At 40.6% G+C, this 19,211-nt stretch overlaps 1 protein-coding gene across 1 annotated transcript in view; it reads right to left on the bottom strand.

The window, feature by feature from the left end:
• Positions 1–8,088, bottom strand: part of myom3 (myomesin 3) — a 129,455-nt gene extending 121,367 nt beyond the window's left edge. The window contains 1 exon segment of the mRNA XM_054740996.2: positions 7,873–8,088. The gene's annotated coding sequence lies outside the window, so the exon portion shown is untranslated.
• Between the last annotated feature and the right edge of the window lie 11,123 nt (positions 8,089–19,211).

Raw genomic sequence — 19,211 nt, 5'->3', positions numbered from 1 at the left:
ATTCTGAATAAGCTGCAGTTGTTTTACAGCTGTTTTGGGAAGACCAGTTAGAAGACCATTGCAGTAGTACAGCCTGCTGGAGATGAACACATGAATTAATTTGTCTAGGTCTTGTTTTGACATGAGACCTCTGAGTCTTGCTAATTGATGGAGATGATAAAACGCTGATCTAGTTCTAGCTTAACTGTGACCAGTGAAGCTCAAGTCTGAATCAATGGTAACACAAAGATTTCTAACCTGAGTCTTTATTCCTTTGGAGCTAAGTTGAGAAATAGCTTCCATCCTACCCTTCTTATTTTCAAAGACAATAACTTCAGTCTCATCTTTGTTTAACTGAGGAAACTTGCTCTAGGCACTGACAGAGTGAGTCTAGGGGACCAGATTCATTAGGTGATAGAGCTAGGTAGATGTTTATGTTTATGTTTATGTTTATGTATTTAGCAGACGCTTTTGTCCAAAGCGACTTACAAGTGATAATCAGCATTTTGCCCTTGAGGCTAACAACAATAGTAACAACAACAAATTGAAATCAGTCATGGAGAGGAGGGAACAAGGAGTGGACAGTAGAGAGGAGGGACGGGTGCAGACAAGGTGCTAGTTTAGAAGATGCTCTCTGAAGAGCAGGGTCTTCAGGAGTTTCTTGAAAATAGAAAAGGAAGCCGCAGTTCTGGTAGTGTTAGGAAGGTCATTCCACATTTGTGGAACGATGTGGAATGTAGGTAGATCTGGGTGTCATCTGCATGACTGTGGTAGGCGATGTTGCTATTGTTCAAGACCTGGCCCAGTAGGATCATGTAGAGATTGAAAAGCAGTGGTCCAAGTATGGCACCTTTATAAGTACGCAGCTGCTGTCTGTAGGACTTGATAGTGATCAGGAAGGTTACTTTTCCTCCATGTACGCTCAGCTTTGCGGCATTCTCTCTTTTGGTTTGTAACGGACTTAGTGGACCTTCATGGAGCTTTTTGTTTGCCAGAGATAATTTTTAGCTTTTCCGGAGCAATGGCATCAATGACCTCTTGAGTTTTGCTGTTGAAGTGATTTAGCAGGGAATCAACACAGTTGGTTGAGAAACTTGACATATTCATAAGTTCACTAAAAACTGATGCATTGTTATCACTTAAATACCTTTTTTTTTTTTAGAACAACTGAGTTATGATGGGTAACGGGTGAAACTGATATCTCAGAGAAAACACAGAAATGGTCAGAGAGATCCTTAACAACAATGTCTGATACGTCAACATCTTTGTTTAAGATGAAGGCTAGTGTGTGACCTTGAGTGTGTGTTGGAACGTGAAAACGCTGGATAATGTCAAATAGTTCAAGCACACCAAGGAATTGTACTGCAGCTTTATTATTTGCATCAATAATGTGGATGTTAAAGTCACCAGTTATGAGAAGATGACTGAAGTCTGTTGTGATAACTGAGAGAAGCTCAGTGAAGTTTATAAGAAAGTAATGCATGACCCTGGAGGTCTGTAAATTACTAACACTATGATCTTAGGTGTACCTTTTAATTCAAAACAAAGATACTCAAAAAAGTCAAAGTCACCATACACTATGGTGAACTGGCGTGCAGCTATTATCATTCAACCAGATTTCAGATAGGAGCATACAGTCAATATCAGCAGAGATAAGATCATTTACTATGAATGACATCTTGTTAAGAGAGCTAACATTTAATAATTGCAACATCATAGAGATGGTGGGAGGACATTGCGCTCAACTGACCTGATAAGAAACTGTTTTACGGTCTGAATGTGTATGAGGTTGGAGATGAAAAGTTGTAATCTGTTCAGGTGAAGCCTGTCAGAAGAGAAGAGACGTCTCGGCCCCAAAAGTAGTTGAAGTCGTCAATGAAATAGATTCCCCCTGTATGGCTAACATTGATCAGCCAAGAGTTTATAGCACATATACGGCTGAAACGTTCAGCTCCTCTCATGACCGGTGAAAATGGTCCGTTAATAAACACTTTTTGATACAGAGAGCTTAAAGGTTTTATCCAGTTATGCAAATCCAGATTGTTGACATGAAAGTCACCTACTAAAAGGGTTTGAGGGTCAGCCTCAGAGTTTTTCTTCTTTTGGCGTGGGGATTTAGTGATATATTAATCATTCCTTACTAGGGATGAGCGAGTACACCACTATCTGTATCTGTATCTGTTCAACCAACTAAATTATCTGTATCTGTATCTGTACTCGGAATGGGCGTGGCATAACCCGGAAGTGGGCGTGGCATAACCGGAAGTGGACGTGGTTTACATCAATGTATTATTTTAAGTCTGAAATTGATATGGATTGATCAGAAGTTGCTATGTGTATTGTTTATTTGAAAACTATTTACAGAGCAGCCTCAGAATTGAGATTAAATATTTTTGATCACAATAGTAAAGAAACTATTACAGAACAAGTGTTTCAATAAAATCAGAACATTAATATTTGAGTGCAAGGATTAATACATCTGAACTCATGCAGTAGGAACTAGGAAATATGAAATGCTAGAACCAGACACAACTTTCTATATTTTTTTTTATTTTAATTTGATTAAACTGACTTTTTTCTTAACGTTCTTGGCATTTTCCCACACAAAGTTAAACAAAGAAATGTTGATTAACGTGTGTGTGTGTGTGAGAGAGAGAGAGAGAGAGAGAGAGAGAGAGAGAGGGAGTTAAAAAAAAAATAAAAAACCCGACCGGAGCGGAGGTAGTGACAACAGCACGTCAGCTCTGTCTTGTCAAATGCACCATGTCAGTTACGAAAAAAGTAACTTTAAATATTCAACCGAAAAAGAGGCGAGCTGAAGAAAACCTAGGGAAAACTGAAGAAACGTGAGCAACAGTGAAGCCATCACAGCGCGATCCGTTACTGTCTGTGTGTGTGTGCGTGGATGAGCCGGCCGGACTGCGCTCCCGGTCGGCTAGAGAGTTTTGTAAGTAGGGAGGGGCGGGCGCTCTATGTGACTGGCCAATCACAGAGCGTGAAGACAGTCAGTTACCCAATGAAGATTTTCCTTCAGCACGATTACAGATAATGACTCGTTTTACTCGTTTCATGCTCGTATTCGTCAAAAATGCGTTATCCGTACCGGATACTCGTCTGAAACGAGTATCCGGCTCATCCCTATTCCTTACCCTGTTTTGTGGAGGAGAGGGGACGTTTTCCCGATTATATGGAGAAATCTGTTGTGTAGATGTATCCGATGCTGGGCCGTTTTGATTAAATCATAAAACACAGAAAAAATGTAGTTTTAGGCAAATGGATTTTGTGAAAAAAATGGCAAAACAAAACCAATTTCAATGTGCCTTATAAATTAAAAATGCGAAAACAGACAATAGTTACCAAGCCTGACAATTCCCAATATTTCAAAGTCAACTAATTTCTAAAAAAAAATAAATTCCAGTGTATTTTAGTTGTTCTACTATTCCAAAAATGATGACTACCTGACCATTAGGTCATCAAACTGTGCAGAAAGGTGGTAATCACACACTAATTAATAGGGATGAGCCAGATACTCGTTTCAGACGAGTATCTGGTACGGATAATGCATTTTTGACGAGTACGAGCATGAAACGAGTAAAACTCGTAAATATCTGTAATCGTGCTGAAGGAAAATCCTCATTGGGTAACTGACTGTCTTCACGCTCTGTGATTGGCCAGTCAAATAGAGCACCCACCCCTCCCTACACAAAAAACTCTGCAGCCGGGAGCTGACGGCTCAGTCCGCGTCTGGTCCATCCACATACACACACAGACAGTAACAGATCTCTCTGTCCTTGCTTCACTGTTCACGTTTCTTCAGTACTCCCTATGTTTTCTTCAGTTTGCTTCTTTTTAAAGTAACTTTAAAGTTATTTAAAGTTACTTTTTTCGTAACGTACGTGGTAGGGATGAGCCGGATACTCGTTTCAGACGAGTATCCGGTACGGATAACGCATTTTTGACGAATACGAGCATGAAACGAGTAAAACGAGTCATTATCTGTAATCGTGCTGAAGGAAAATCTTCATTGGGTAACTGACTGTCTTCACGCTCTGTGATTGGCCAGTCACATAGAGCGCCCGCCCCTCCCTACTTACAAAACTCTCTAGCCGACCGGGAGCGCAGTCCGGCCGGCTCATCCACGCACACACACAGACAGTAACGGATCGCACTGTGATGGCTTCACTGTTGCTCACGTTTCTTCAGTTTTCCCTAGGTTTTCTTCAGCTCGCCTCTTTTTCGGTTGAATATTTAAAGTTACTTTTTTCGTAACTGACATGGTGCATTTGACAAGACAGAGCTGACGTGCTGTTGTCACTACCTCCGCTCCGGTTTTTTATTTATTTTTTTATCTCTCTCTCTCTCTCTCTCTCTCTCTCTCTCTCTCTCTCTCTCTCTCTCTCTCTCTCTCTCTCTCTCTCTCTCTCTCTCTCTCTCTCTCTCTCTCTCTCTCTCTCTCTCTCTCTCTCTCTCTCTCTCTCTCTCTCTCTCTCTCTCTCTCTCTCTCTCTCTCTCTCTCTCTCTCTCTCTCTCTCTCTCTCTCTCTCTCTCTCTCTCTCTCTCTCTCTCTCTCTCTCTCTCTCTCTCTCTCTCTCTCTCTCTCTCTCTCTCTCTCTCTCTCTCTCTCTCTCTCTCTCTCTCTCTCTCTCTCTCTCTCTCTCTCTCTCTCTCTCTCTCTCTCTCTCTCTCTCTCTCTCTCTCTCTCTCTCTCTCTCTCTCTCTCTCTCTCTCTCTCTCTCTCTCTCTCTCTCTCTCTCTCTCTCTCTCTCTCTCTCTCTCTCTCTCTCTCTCTCTCTCTCTCTCTCTCTCTCTCTCTCTCACACACACGTTAATCAACATTTCTTTGTTTAACTTTGTGTGGGAAAATGCCAAGAACGTTAAGAAAAAAATCTGTTTAATCAAATTAAAATAAAAAAAAATATAGAAAGTTGTGTCTGGTTCTAGCATTTCATATTTCCTAGTTCCTACTGCATGAGTTCAGATGTATTAATCCTTGCACTCAAATATTAATGTTCTGATTTTATTGAAACACTTGTTCTGTAATAGTTTCTTTACTATTGTGATCAAAAATATTTGATCTAAATTCTGAGGCTGCTCTGTAAATAGTTTTCAAATAAACAATACACATAGCAACTTCTGATCAATCCATATCAATTTCAGACTTAAAATAATACATTGATGTTAACCACGTCCACTTCCGGTTATACCACGCCCACTTCCGGGTTATGCCACGCCCATTCCGAGTACAGATACAGATACAGATAATTTAGTTGGTTGAACAGATACAGATACAGATACAGATAGTGGTGCACTCGCTCATCCCTAGTACGTGGTGCATTTGACAAGACAGAGCTGAAAACGTCTCGTGCTGCGTCAGTCACTGCCTCCTCTCCGGTCGGGGTTTTTGTTTTTCCTCTCTCTCCTCTTCCTCAGGATCCACTCCCTCTTTCCCATTCACTCTCTCTTTACATTTTTAATCACAATTGTCTATTTTTTGCTCATTTAAAATATATTTTAATCATTTTCTAAATTCTTTTTTCTATTTTACACGTTTTGTTTTTGTGAAGCGCCCCGTGATTTTTATCTTGAGAGGCGCTACAGAAAAGATATTTTCTTCTCTCTCTCTCTTAATTCATGCACCTAAATATTAATGTTCTGATTTTATTGAAAAACTTGTTCTGTAATAGTTCCTTTACTATTGTGATCAAAAATATTTAATCTCAACTCTGAGGCTGCTCTGTAAATAGTTTTCAAATAAACAATACACATAGCAACTTCTGATCAGACTTAAAATAATGTATTGATGTAAACCACACCCACTTCCGGGTTAGGTCACGCCCACTCTGAGTACAAATACAGATAAAGATAATTTAGATGGTTGAACAGATACAGATACAGATAGTGGTGTACTCGCTCATCCCTACTAATTAAAACCAAAAATATGTAGGTTGGAGGCCCTTAAGGACTAGGATTGGACACCAATACCCAATAGAAAATGCAGTTAAGAGTATTTTTGAGGTAGATCCAAAGCTTCTGATTTAAATGCAGATAAAAGTGAAGCTTTTTTTTTCTTTCAGCTCTCAGTTGGGAGTTTAAACCGTCGTTCCGGCTGAGACACAAAGCACATAAGGTGTGCAGGTTCTTTATCTCTTTTGTTTTCATAGCAAGGATTTTCTCTCCTTTCCTGTAGTTACAAGAGGTTTTAGATTATCATGAGCGTGCTGCCAAGGACAGGAAAAAAATGCTTTTGTAATAATGCATCCCCTATAATGTAAAATACACTTGGAGCATTCATAATTTAACTGGCACAATTTTTAAGAAGTCCTATTTTATGATGTCAAATGGGTCTTGGGATGGCTCCAGAGTGCATTTGAAAACAGAGCAGGGTGCGACCTGAATCCATTTAGCAACAGGTCAATTCTGGGTTAAGAAGAAAAACCTGCATCATCGTGGCTTCCATTTAGCAACAAACATCTTCCAAGTGTGTGCAAAGAGGACAAGACTTTTACTTAAGTTATAATAGTTGTTTATGTTTATGAAGTTCTTTGTACCTAATGCCTCTCACATAAAGCAATTTCAGCAGTTTGATTTTAGACAATTTCAGTATCTTCCAGAATGAGCCAATCCAGGGCCCTGCCACTTAAAAAAAACAAGCTGAAGCTGGCCATGCCCACCCACCCCCTGATTGGCCGCTATAATCTGCAAAGCTTCTAATTCAGGGAGGGGTTTAAGTAGAGTCACTGCTCCGCCAGCAGTAGCTTTCTCTTGCACATAAGATGTGGTTTTATGCTAATTTCCCCCATTGTGACATCACAAACAGGGGCTATCTGAAAGGACTTGTTTCAGATTTGGTGTGAGACCCACACTGTAGCACAAAAGGATACAAATGGTGAGTTTTGCTTAATATACCTTCACTGAAAAAACAAAATTTCTTAAGTTAATATTAAGTTGTTAATATTAAAATATTTTAGGTATATGAAGTTTAGTTCTGCTCTCCTTTGACCAGTCTGGTGTGGTTTAAGGTGTGCTACAGTTCGAGGTTAAATAAATCACCCTTTTGTGGACCGCTGAGCCCTTAATAATCCATCAGTTGAAGTCCACCCAGCTGCTGTTCACATCCTGCCTGTCATTAATCCCGAGGCTGCTCTGGGGAAGCAAACGTGCAATGCGCCCAACAAACAGAATCAGGTCACCTCTGAGTGATGGCTTCATTCAACCACTCCCAACAGAAAGCACCTGTGTTAGCGTCGTAATGTGTTATTTCTTCTCATCTTCGATTGCACAGTGAAAAGCAGCGTAGAGTTAGATAACAACGCTAATATAATAGCAGGCCTCTCCGTGACTCACTGCTGTACAAAGGGGAGGATTGTTTGACTATTAAGGGCAACTCAACCTGTTGCACATTTATGAAAAAATAAAAATAAGATTAATCTTCGTTGGCTCGAGTCCCCTGGTCTCTGGAGGAAAAGGATCAAAAGACACACTTTGTCTACTCACACATTGCAGCTTTTATTCTCTTGAGTGGAATGCTGACTTTTTTGATGTGAAAAAACGTGTATCAGATGATTAACTGTTCTGCTCGCCAAGGAAACAATGAGAACTTGCTTTATTACTTCCCCAGAGAGTAATTAAAAGCTACTTCCACTGAGGGCATCAAAAACGAGACCATTAAGAAGTTCAACTAGAGAAACAAAGAAATACTCAGGAGAAACTACAAAAGAAAAGAACCGTCCCTGATGGGGCAAAGACGGACTAATCACTAGTATTTTGCAGCTTGGAGGGGCATTTTATCCAGGCTGTGTTTTGATCTAAGGTAATGAGTTGGAAATCTGATTACTGATCCCTCAGTGTTGTTTGCAATGAATCAAGAACTCGGAGGAAACAAAAGCAACTTACCCTTTATTTAAAAAAAAATCCTCTGCCCGTCAAAGGTATGCAGGACGGAAATATCTTCTTCCTTTTTTGTCTTCCTGTCTCTCACCTTGAAGATCTGGCTCAGTCTTAGGTGTCTCACCTCTCTTTACTACTCTGTCTTCATTCACTTTGCTCTCTCCGTCATGCTGCTACTGATGAAAAGGTGAGGGTCACCCCGAACACAAAAGTGTCCTTCGGTGCCAAGTATGTGGACAGCACAATGCTCTTTCATTCTTAAGTTGGTAAATATAGACCAATGACAGCCTCTCCTACCGTGCACACGCGGTCACACACACACACACACACACACACACACACACACACACACACACACACACACACACACACAGATTATTGCTACTGGTAAGACGATATCTTGCTGGACAAGCAGCTAGGACTCGAGCTGCATTGTCACCAGAGGTCCAGCAGCTGTAATGACTTTGTTTCAATTTATTTAAGTTTTAATGATTTCATTTGTTTGTACCTGTGCCTACCATCCCAGGGCGATTCCATCAGGATATACATTTTCAAGAACAAGGTATATAAAGAACACACTGAAAATCAGAGAAAGGTGGGGTGATCAGAGAGAAGAAACAGAGGGAATAATCGATTAAAAGAAAAGTGATCAGGGTTTGAATTACAGGGAGCTAAGGGGAGCCAAGCTCCCCCGAAAGCCCTAAGCTGCCACACGAAGGTGAGCCATAAAATTACCCAGTTTCAACCTTACATTATTATCAATAAGTAACAGAGGTGTGGGCTCGAGTCACCTGACTTGGACTCAAGTCAGACTCGAGTCATTATTTTAGTGACTTCTGACTTGACTTGATAAAATCTAGAAAGACTTACGACTTGACTCAGACTTGAACGCCAATGATTTGCGACTTGAATCAACTTGGATTTTTTGACTTGATGATGACTTGAGCATATTTGACTTGGACAAAAATCATGAATCATTCTTCGTTCTGGGTTTGATCTGGTTCTGCTAAATGCAGCAGTACTTTATGTTTATGTTTATGTGCTTAACAGACGCTTTTATCCAAAGCGACTTACAATTTATTTATTTTTTTTAACCTATAGGGCATGTTGTGATCTGTGGGGGAAACCGGAGCACCCGGAGAAAACCCACGCATGCACGGGGAGAACACGCAACTCCATGCAGAAAGGCCTCAGCCGAGTTTCGAACCTGCGACCTTCGTGTTGCGAGGCAACAGTGCTAACCACTGCGCCACCATGCAACCTTTGTTTATAATCAGTTTCAATTGCACTTCCTGCTTGTTTGAGCAAATAAATGAAGCTTTAAGAAGCTTTATTTCTGGAATTTATGAAGTTGGACAGATGACTTGATTAGTTAAGGACTTGGACTTGACTGTCTTTGACTTGGACTTGACTTGAGGCTTGACTGGAAAGATTTGTGACTTACTTGTGACTTGCAAAGCAGTGACTTGGTCACACCTCTGGTAAGTAAGTAAGTCAATTTTTTTTATACAGCACTTATCACAAACATAGAATCACAAAGTGCTTAACAACAAAATAAAACAAAGTCATAAAATAATAATGATCTCAAAACAGAAATAGATTAACATCAGAAAAAATAGTCATTAAATTATAAAATTTCATAAACAGATGAAAGATGAATACAAATGTGAGTTAAAATAAGAAAATAAAAGGTTTAGGTAAAAGGGTCTTTAGCTGTTTTTTAAAATTGTCCAGATTGTCAATAATACGTAAGGATAAAGGAAGATCATTCCAAAGTCGGGGTGCAACAGTCTGGAAGGAGCGATCACCTCAACTTTTATATCTGGTCTTTGGAACATCTAGAAGGTTCTGGTGTGTGGACCTGAGGGCTCGGGTTGGAGCATAAGGCTTTAACAGTTCAGTAATATAGGGACGAGCCTGACCATGTAGAGCAATGAAAGTAATAATCAGGATTCTAAAATGAACTCTAAAGTTAGCGGGTATCCAGTGGAGAGACATTAGAATAGGAGTGATGTGTCCTCTTCTGTTTGCTCCAGTTGGGAGCATCGCTGCAGAGTTCTGGACCAACTGAAGGCGATCAAGGGCTTTCTTGTTAAAACATGTGAAGAGTGTGTTACAGTAATCTAGACGGGAGGAGATAAAGGCATGGGTAACCATTTCAAGTTCATGTTTTGACACCAACCTTCCCAGTTTGGAGATATAAGTGGTAAAACAGTTTCAGACCAATGTTTTTGAGTGGCCTTCAATAAACATTGATTGGTCAAAATAACGCCCAAATTCCTTAAGTTTGTCTTGATGGCAGAGGATAAATGACCAAGTTTTAGTCTAATCAGGGGAACCATGCTCTCAGGGGCAATAATCAAACATTCAGTCTTTTCAGAGTTTAACTGAAGGAAGTTATCTTTTAGCCAGCTGGAGATAGCTGATAGACACTCTAATAATTCAGACCGTTTATAGAACTCAGAATCCTTAAAACGAGAAGTACAGCTGAATGCCATCTGCATATAAGTGATAAGATACATTAAGAATCAACTTTCTGTCCAAGAGGGTGTATGTACAGTAGAAACGATAGTGGACCCAAAACAGAGCCTTGGGGTACCCCACAAAACAGATCAGTGGAATCTGGAATGATTTGGTTCATACAGACACTATAACTTCTGTTAGAAGAGTACAATCTAAACCAGTCTAGAACAGTTCCAGAAATCCCCATCGAGTCAGGAAGTCTGTTAATTAAGGTGCTGTGATCAACAGTGTCAAAAGCTGCAGAAAGATCTAACTAATCTTATATATATATATATATATATATATGTGTGTGTGTGTATATAGTTCCTTCTTTAAAAACATGAACTTTGACCCTTTATTTGTTGCTGTTGTAGTTTTTTTTAATGAAAGGTGTAACAGCAGATGTTCCTATCCATTTAATCTTAAATTGCTTATATTTTATTTTGAAATACTTTTGTTTGGAACAGAAAGTCTCATTGATGTGCTGAAGCAACCATCAAGGTTTCTTTTTGATCAAGTGATAACTGGGCCAGTTAGTCCAGTCCCCTCCCAGTGTTTGTTTTCAGCAGAGCTTGAAAGACGCTGAACTATACAAACATTACTCGAAACAGTTTCCTGTAGTCATGGTTGCAGTTTGAGCAGTTTAGTGAGATTGTGGCATCTTGGCTTTATTTAATGATTTCGATTTGGCAACCTAAGTTTAAAGATTTGGCCAAATCAGACAAGTTCTCTTGTCAAACTCACACATTAAGGGTTCAGATTGGTTTAACCGTTACGGAAAATTTGACTTTTCTTTCTAATAACACACATTCAAGGCTTTTAGGAAAATGGATAATATGATAAATAAGTTAGTGTGGATGAGAATGTTGCACAGTTTTGTTGCTTCGCTTTGAAGCCGATTGTGAAGTTTGATTATGAAGAAATGTAAATTTTTGCATAATGAATTTTTTTCTAATTGCTAATTATTTCTGGAAAGCCAACTTTTTTAGGTAAATTTTTGTTATAGCTGGATAAATTTTAAATGCACAAAATTTGAAGTCCTGAACTGATTGACAGGGACATAATTTAAGGCCTCAGCGTCATATGCAAAGACGAGAAGTTATTTATAAGCTTTTAGCAGCCACACCTGTCTTTGGAATATCAGCACACAGCACAAAACCGGGTTGCCAGGCCTTCTCCCCCATCACACGTCAGACTAAAAATAACTGGAACACAGCGGTTCTCAAACTCTTTTATGTTTTAGTCTCTTTCGGAAAACTCTTGTTGCGCAACTTGGAACAGCTTGTCTTACCAACTTTAAAATCCTGCAGAAACAAAACAGAATTTTGTCAGTATTTATCCATTTTAGGCTGGTTTCAAATTCAATTACATTTAATTATATATATATATATATATATATATATATATATATATATATATATATATATATACAGTATATATATATATATATATATATATATATATATATATATATATATATATATATATATATATATATATATTTAGATAGATAAATATAGATAGATAAATATAGATAGATAAAGATAGATAGATAGATAGATAGATAGATAGATAGATAGATAGATAGATAGATAGATAGATAGATAGATAGATAGATATCATTGTAATAAATGTATATATATCATTGTATCAGGATGAATCTTAGATCCTCCAAAGTAGGGATGTAAGAAAATATCGATATGGCTATATATTGTGATGTTTTCCCCTGCGATATTACATCAATATTCAAAAGCCACATATCTACTTTTTGGAAGAATTTACATGCAAACATTTGTGTTTTCTTTTCTTTTGGTGTAATTCAAACACCAACCGCTAGTTGGCAGCAGTGTGCCGTGGGTTTTGTTTCCACCATTGAAATGTGAATCACTCTATTATGGTTCAGATACCTCATGTTAAACATGTTAAGTATCAGTTTTGACTGTTTATTGAATATTCCAACAATACATTCAGTCAAAATAAGGCTAATAACGTCTGACTGAATGTATTGCAATATATCGTGATACATTGTATCGTCTCTCCTGTATTGTGATACATATCGTATCGCCAGAATTTCATCAATACACATCCCTACTCCAAAGCAATAATGTTTCTGTTTCCTGATGGCTTGAATATCAATTTAGTTAAATTCATGCCCCATGACATTTGAATACTTGTCATCACTTGTTATCATTTATTATTTGAGGCTTCGTCTGGTTCAGCTTCGCTGCCCTTGAGCAAATGGCCGAGTCACCATGATGCAGGGTGAAGAGTTACGTCAACTAAAGTCTGTCCCGAGACCGGATCGATTCATTTTCCCACTCGTGAATTGCCTTATTTAGACAAAAAATTACTGAACTTTTTTTAATCCACTGGCTATTTGGCTCAAAATAGATTTTAATAAACATAAATGTCTTGGAGATGATCAGTCATTTCCTGGCCGACCTTGACAGCTGTTTCCATGGCATTTTAGTTTTTTTTAATCAGAGTCCCATTAATAGATCATCAGAATGCATGAGAGGAAAGAGAGGGGAGCAAAGTGATTGCATCAAATTACACGCACACATCAATTTATCCAATAATTTAGTTTGGGAGAAAGGTTGTCTTCTTTTAAATGGGATGGCAGACGGTTGATTTCGATTATATTTGACAATAAAATGCATTTTTAAATGAGATGTTATTGGAAAGGTAAAATACCTTTGTTGTTCAGGTACTAAATCTAATTAAGTAAACATGGTCCATAGTTTTATAAAAGAAATGCTTGAAATTAAAAAAATATCTAATTTGACCCAAACTTCTCTGTTCAACATGTTTGAATTCAAGTTTAATGTGGGCAAGAAAAATAAAACCTGCTGCAAAAGAGAAGTTTGAACTAAAGTAGTTTTAAAAGAGCACATTTTGACTAGTAGAAGCTAAGCGTTAGCATTAGCAACTTCATAAGGCATGTGTCATTTGTGGAGATAAAACATCAATGTTGCATTTTTCATCAAAGAAAGAAAAGAGAATGGAGGCAGTGGAAGAGTTATGTTGCTGTTAGCCAGTCAGAAGTGAAACATTTGCATATCGTGAATATTAATGAGCTGGACTGCCTCTTCCAGAAAGAGCTTATTTTCCACGGAAAACTTAGCCTGGCCACACTCCATTGACGGCTCTCGGTTGTGGGGCGGGTTCTACCGTTGTCTTTCAAATGATCTCCGCATTCCACTGGACAATGAATGTGACATACTCTTGTTTCACTCTGTTGCATCATCCCACCCACCAGGCAGATAGAGTGCCCTGATTGGCCCACAAAGTTGATAAAGCTCTGTGATTTGTTCACTAAGCAGATAGAGCACTATGATTGGCCCACCATTATGGACCAATCACAGCTCTTTATGTGTTTGAAACCCCTCTAGAGAGCTGTGATTGGCTAGCCAGAGTCCTGGTAGGAGCTGCGGAGGTTCCAATGGAGCATGTTGTAAGAAGTCATGTAGCGCCCTTGTTTCCCCCTCTCCTGAGATGTAGAGTGGTACGACCCAGTGGGGGGAGTCGTAACAGTTTCATTGTGTTGGCGCCTGTTTTCTGTAATACAGTTGTTGGCAACAAACTACATGTCTCTTTCTTTCCTTAACACGAACATGGTGTCAGAAGTGGCTTTGTGGTGAAGAACACAGAACAAATAAACCAGGCTGACTACCTGAATGTGACAAGCAAGCGTTTAAGTCAGATCCGACAACACACTGAGGGTGATGAGGCTCTCCAGCTGCTGAAGGAGGTGGTGCTACGGGGTTGGCCTGACCACCGGGAGGACACTCCTCTGGCCATCAGAGAATACTGGTCAATCAGAGATGAGATCAGTGCACAAGACGGCGTGCTGTTCAAAAGCCAGAGAGTCATAATTCCAAAGTCAATGCGTGCAGAAATGTTAAAACGTATCCATACCAGCCATGTGGGAGGAGAAGCCTGCTACAGACAGGCAAAGGACACGTTATACTGGCCAAACATGCACGGGGAAGTCAGGGACTACGTGAGTCAATGCTCCACGTGCAACGAATACTCACACGAACAACAGCGGGAAACAATGATGTCACATGCACTCCCGAGGCGGCCATGGCAAATCGTGAGTATGGACCTGTTCAGGCAAGCGGGCAAGGACTTCCTTCTGATGGTGGATCATTACTCAGATTTTTGGGAAATAGAGTTGCTCCCGGACCTGGCAGCAGAGACCACAGTACTCCGATGCAAGGCCCAGTTTGCGCGGCACGGGCTGCCGGACCGTGTGATAACTGATGGGGGGCCACAGTTTGATAGTGAAACGTTCAGGAGGTTTGCGAAGCAATGGGACTTTGACCACGTTATGTCCTCACCCAGGTACCCGAAAGCGAACGGAAAAGCAGAGTCTGCTGTGAAAATAGTAAAGAGTCTGTGTAAGAAGGCGAGTTGTGCAGGTAACGACCCATGGTTGGCTATCCTCCAGTGGAGGAACACACCATCAGAGGGCATGTCAAGCAGCCCCTCACAGAGGTTGATGGCCCGCAGACTGAGAACCCCTCTTCCAGTGGCTGAGGCGCTTCTGGAGCCGAGGGTGGTCACCGGTGTTCCAGAAAGACTACGGGTCAAGCATCAAACGGCAAAGCTCTGGTACGACAGGTCAGCCAGGGACCTGCCGGAGTTGAGCATTGGACAGGACATCAGGATGAAACCTTTGCCCGGCGACAGGACAGGCAAGTGGAGAAGAGGAGTTTGCCTGCAGCTAGTGGGTCCCAGATCGTATCTGGTGGATGTGGAAGGAACACGCTACAGGCGGAATCGAGTCGATCTACGGCCAGCGGAGATTGGAGGGCCAGAGCTCCGCCAGGAGCAGAGCGGTGAACAGCAAGGCAGCCCACAAATTGAGCAACCTGGCAGTGTAAGTGTGGACACAAGGGGTCAGGAGATGGCTCCGTCGGGGCAGGATACGCCGCTCAAGCCCAGGAAGGTCTCGCCGCCTACTCCTGAGTACAGGACGGCCAGCGGCAGGCTGGTGAAGGTGCCACAAAGACTGAACCTTTAGTTAATACTGAGAACAGTGATTACACTTCCAAAAAAAAAAAAAAAAAAAAAAGGGAGATGTTGTAAGAAGTCATGTAGCGCCCTTGTTTCCCCCTCTCCTGAGATGTAGAGTGGTACGACCCAGTGGGGGGAGTCGTAACAGTTTCATTGTGTTGGCGCCTGTTTTCTGTAATACAGTTGTTGGCAACAAACTACATGTCTCTTTCTTTCCTTAACACGAACAGAGCATGCCTAGACCATTCTTTGCAAAGCAAGAATTTGGTCTAGTTCACTAGGCTACGGAAAACTTTTTACAAGTGTAAGGTTATGAAGTTCATGGTTTTCAACTCCATACAGCTGGCCCCCGGGCACAATAACACCGTGTAGAAAAACCAAGGTCGGGTTGTTCCTCAGACTGTTTACATTCCAGGAGAAGAGTCCGAAGGAGAAGAAGAAGCTTTACTTAATCAAAGTACTTTATTTGTGATTAAAATTATTAAGCAAAACAGATGTTGATCAACAATAATCAAGTGAATGATCTGTGAAATAAATATGTCATGAATTATGTTTAATGGAACCAGGACTACGGTGCAGACATACTGATCCTCATCTCCATAGAAACGCATGACACATTGTTCCAACCAATCAGAGCTTTCGGCTGCCGCAGGAGAATCTGGTGTTGACTTCAAGTGTCCAATCTACTTTACTGAAACTTATCAACAAGTCAGAGATATAAAAACAAGGCAACGCCATTTTAAGGCAGTTCCATTTTGACTTCAGTTCTATTCACCATCATCCTAAAGAAAAGCGCCGCCTGGCCGGATGCGTTTTCTTTAAACTAAGAACTGTGAAACGGGAGATTTTCGTCGTTTAACAACCAGACGACGTCCTTTCAAAATAAGAGCACCTGCTGACGCCGCTGAACGGTACCGGGCTGACCCTCCAGACGGGTTTTGAAACGTTGTGATCGCTGCACCGACAGCTCCAGCGTACATCCGAGGTTTCCAGAACTGGCAATTCCTGATCTACTTGGGAGACCCCACTGGGTACGTACACGGCAAAATAGCGGCTCATGTCATCACTTTATAAGCCTCGTGATATCTAGTCATAACAAAGACGACCAGATTCGATTACGTCATCCTAGAGAATCTGAACCAGACACACACACTCACACACACGCACCAACACAACAACCGAATCCATTCTCATCCATCACAGAGAAGTCCTGGTAGATTGTTTAGAATTTATAATTCAGAAATTAAAGATTCTCAAACGATACCATATCTCTCTTTTCTTGTCTCAAAGTCAATACAGAGTGTTTAATTAAACTCCCTGATGATAAAAACAGCCTATTCTTCTGTTTATAAAAGTGAACTACTAACAGTGTATTAAAATACAACATTAGATAGTTACATCACTTTAATTCCGTAACAGAGAACATGACAGATTTATTCTGGCCAAGTATGATGTGCAATGTTAAAAAATAATAATAATAAAGTTAGGCAACAGAATTATCAGGCCTAAACACAACAAACATACTTTCCACTCACCCATAAATTATCTGTACCTCTTTGTCCTCAGCGGTGGCACAGGAGTTAAGTGCTCGCCCCGTAATCGGAAGGTTGCAGGTTAGAGCCCCACTCAGTCTGTCGCTGCCTTTGTGTCCTTGGGCAAGACACCTAACCCCCCCTTGCTTGCTGGTGGTAGTTGCAGGGACAGGTGGTGCCCATGCTCGGCAGCCTCGTCTCTGTCAGTGCGCCCCAGGGCAGCTGTGGCTACTTCGTAGCTCATCCCCATCAGTGTGTGAATGACTGATTGTGTTTTAAAGCACCTTGAGGGGTTCCAGGACTCTAGAAGGCTCTATTACAAATACAGGCCATTTTACCATGGTCACAGGGAGCTGGCGCCTATCTCCAGCAGTCCAGTCAAACACGCACACACACACACACACACACACACACACACACACACACACACACACACACACACACACACACAAGGGTTCGTATTTAAGCAAACATGTATGTTTTAGGTCTGTGGAAGGAAACTGAAGCAACATGAATACTTGGCCTGCAACTGGGCTTTGAACCTGCGACCTTCTTGCTGTGAGGCAACAATGCTACCAACCATGCAGCCCCCAAACATTCTACAACATATAAAACACATATTTGACTGGCTAAATAAGTGTGTTGGTATCTGAACCATAAATAAGCAATTTTCCTTTCCATTTCATAAAGGATTCATGGAATAGTACAAAACACTCTAGCTGGAGCCTGGATTCATTCTCTGGAGAAGTGAAAGAATCAACAAATGTATTCCTGGAATTACGGCTGGCTGTTCCGACTGTGACTGAAAGGACCATTTCCTTGTGCAAGGACCTTGTCAAAGGTCAAAGGTCCATGTGCTGCTGGAAATGACTGAAGTGGCCAAGACTCCCTATCCATTAGTGTATTTATTGATCTTGGGTGAACACAAACCTGCAGTAGTGATTGAAATTCTGTTTGTGCAGAAAAAGATGGTTCACTCGAACAACGGTTCCCTTTCCAAAGTTCCATCATGGCTCTGGCACTCCGGGGGTTGCTCTGAAATCTCCCATTTGACATTCTCCTGAGTTGGAGATTTAAAATTGTAGAGAAATGGGATTCTGGCAGGCAGAGAAGAACCTGTCAGTGCTGCTAGCCAATCAAAGCATTTCACTGTTTTTGTCTAGGCATCATTCAAAAGATGAGCAAAAAAGGAAGACTGAGATGATGGAAATTTTTGTCAATGCTCCGGTGCGTCATATTTATAATGCAGCACTTTAAATAAAAGAAACCAAAGAACATCCTTTCTGCCATTGATAAAATGTTTTCTTCAAATAATCATTTACAACCTAAGCTTGTTTATGCTCTTCCTGAGGGTGTTTCTTTTCCTGTTTCTCAGGAGGAGACACTTAATATTAATTTTACATTTTCTTGTTGTAAACTGCCTGTTGTTTAAAATCTCCAGCTGTCCTCCCGCCTGAATTATCCTTACAGAAAAAAGATTTGATGAACAAAACAAACTTTTATGCCAAGGGTCTCGCGTTTGACTCTAAAAAGCTAGAAGCTGAAGAGAGGGTCACAGGATACATGAGGGGGATTTACCAGTTCCTCCACGATTCTTTTATATGAAATATTAAAATGCATTTGCAAGCGCTTAAAGCAACCCCAAAGTTTCAAACATCTTTTTGTAAAAATCAGATGCATATATTTATGACAAGTTCTATGCATTTTATTTGACCTGTGGGGTTACTTGATGCCTTACAATAGTTGCATTGTGTTTGTTGGGTCTTGGTAAGGTGGCGATCTTAGGACATATTAAAATAACCAAAAGCATCTTCAGATTTAAGACAAAAAATGGTCAGACGAAAAGATAAGAGACTGATCAAATCACCCTTTAGCCTAATCCCTGCTGAAATAAAACAGCATAACCAGCACATGTTGTGTTTTGGTGCTGGTTTAGCTGGTGGACAATGGACTATGCTGGTCCAGAGTCCAGCATCCCATGCTGGACTTGCATTTCATGCTATACCAGCATCCAAAAACACAACATGCTGTATTTTTCAGCAAGGATGCCAAATTGGAATCTTAATTTACTGCTTATTCTGAGACCGTCTGGTCTTAAGTCCCCTAATTCCTTAACCAGTAGATTTGTGCATCCACTAGAGGAAGCGGTCGATCGATGAGAATGTGCACGATGGGGTGATAGCAATGATACACAGTCAGCTTATCAAACCAACCAAGCTTAGCTTGAATGCTAACTCCACCTGCATTGAATTCATGTCAGTCTGTAAATTTCAAGCTAACTGTGAAAAA

The sequence above is a fragment of the Nothobranchius furzeri genome, chromosome 5 (genome assembly GCF_043380555.1).
Source record: "Nothobranchius furzeri strain GRZ-AD chromosome 5, NfurGRZ-RIMD1, whole genome shotgun sequence".
Lineage (NCBI taxonomy): Eukaryota > Metazoa > Chordata > Actinopteri > Cyprinodontiformes > Nothobranchiidae > Nothobranchius > Nothobranchius furzeri.
This window is presented reverse-complemented; position numbering and strand designations above follow the sequence as displayed.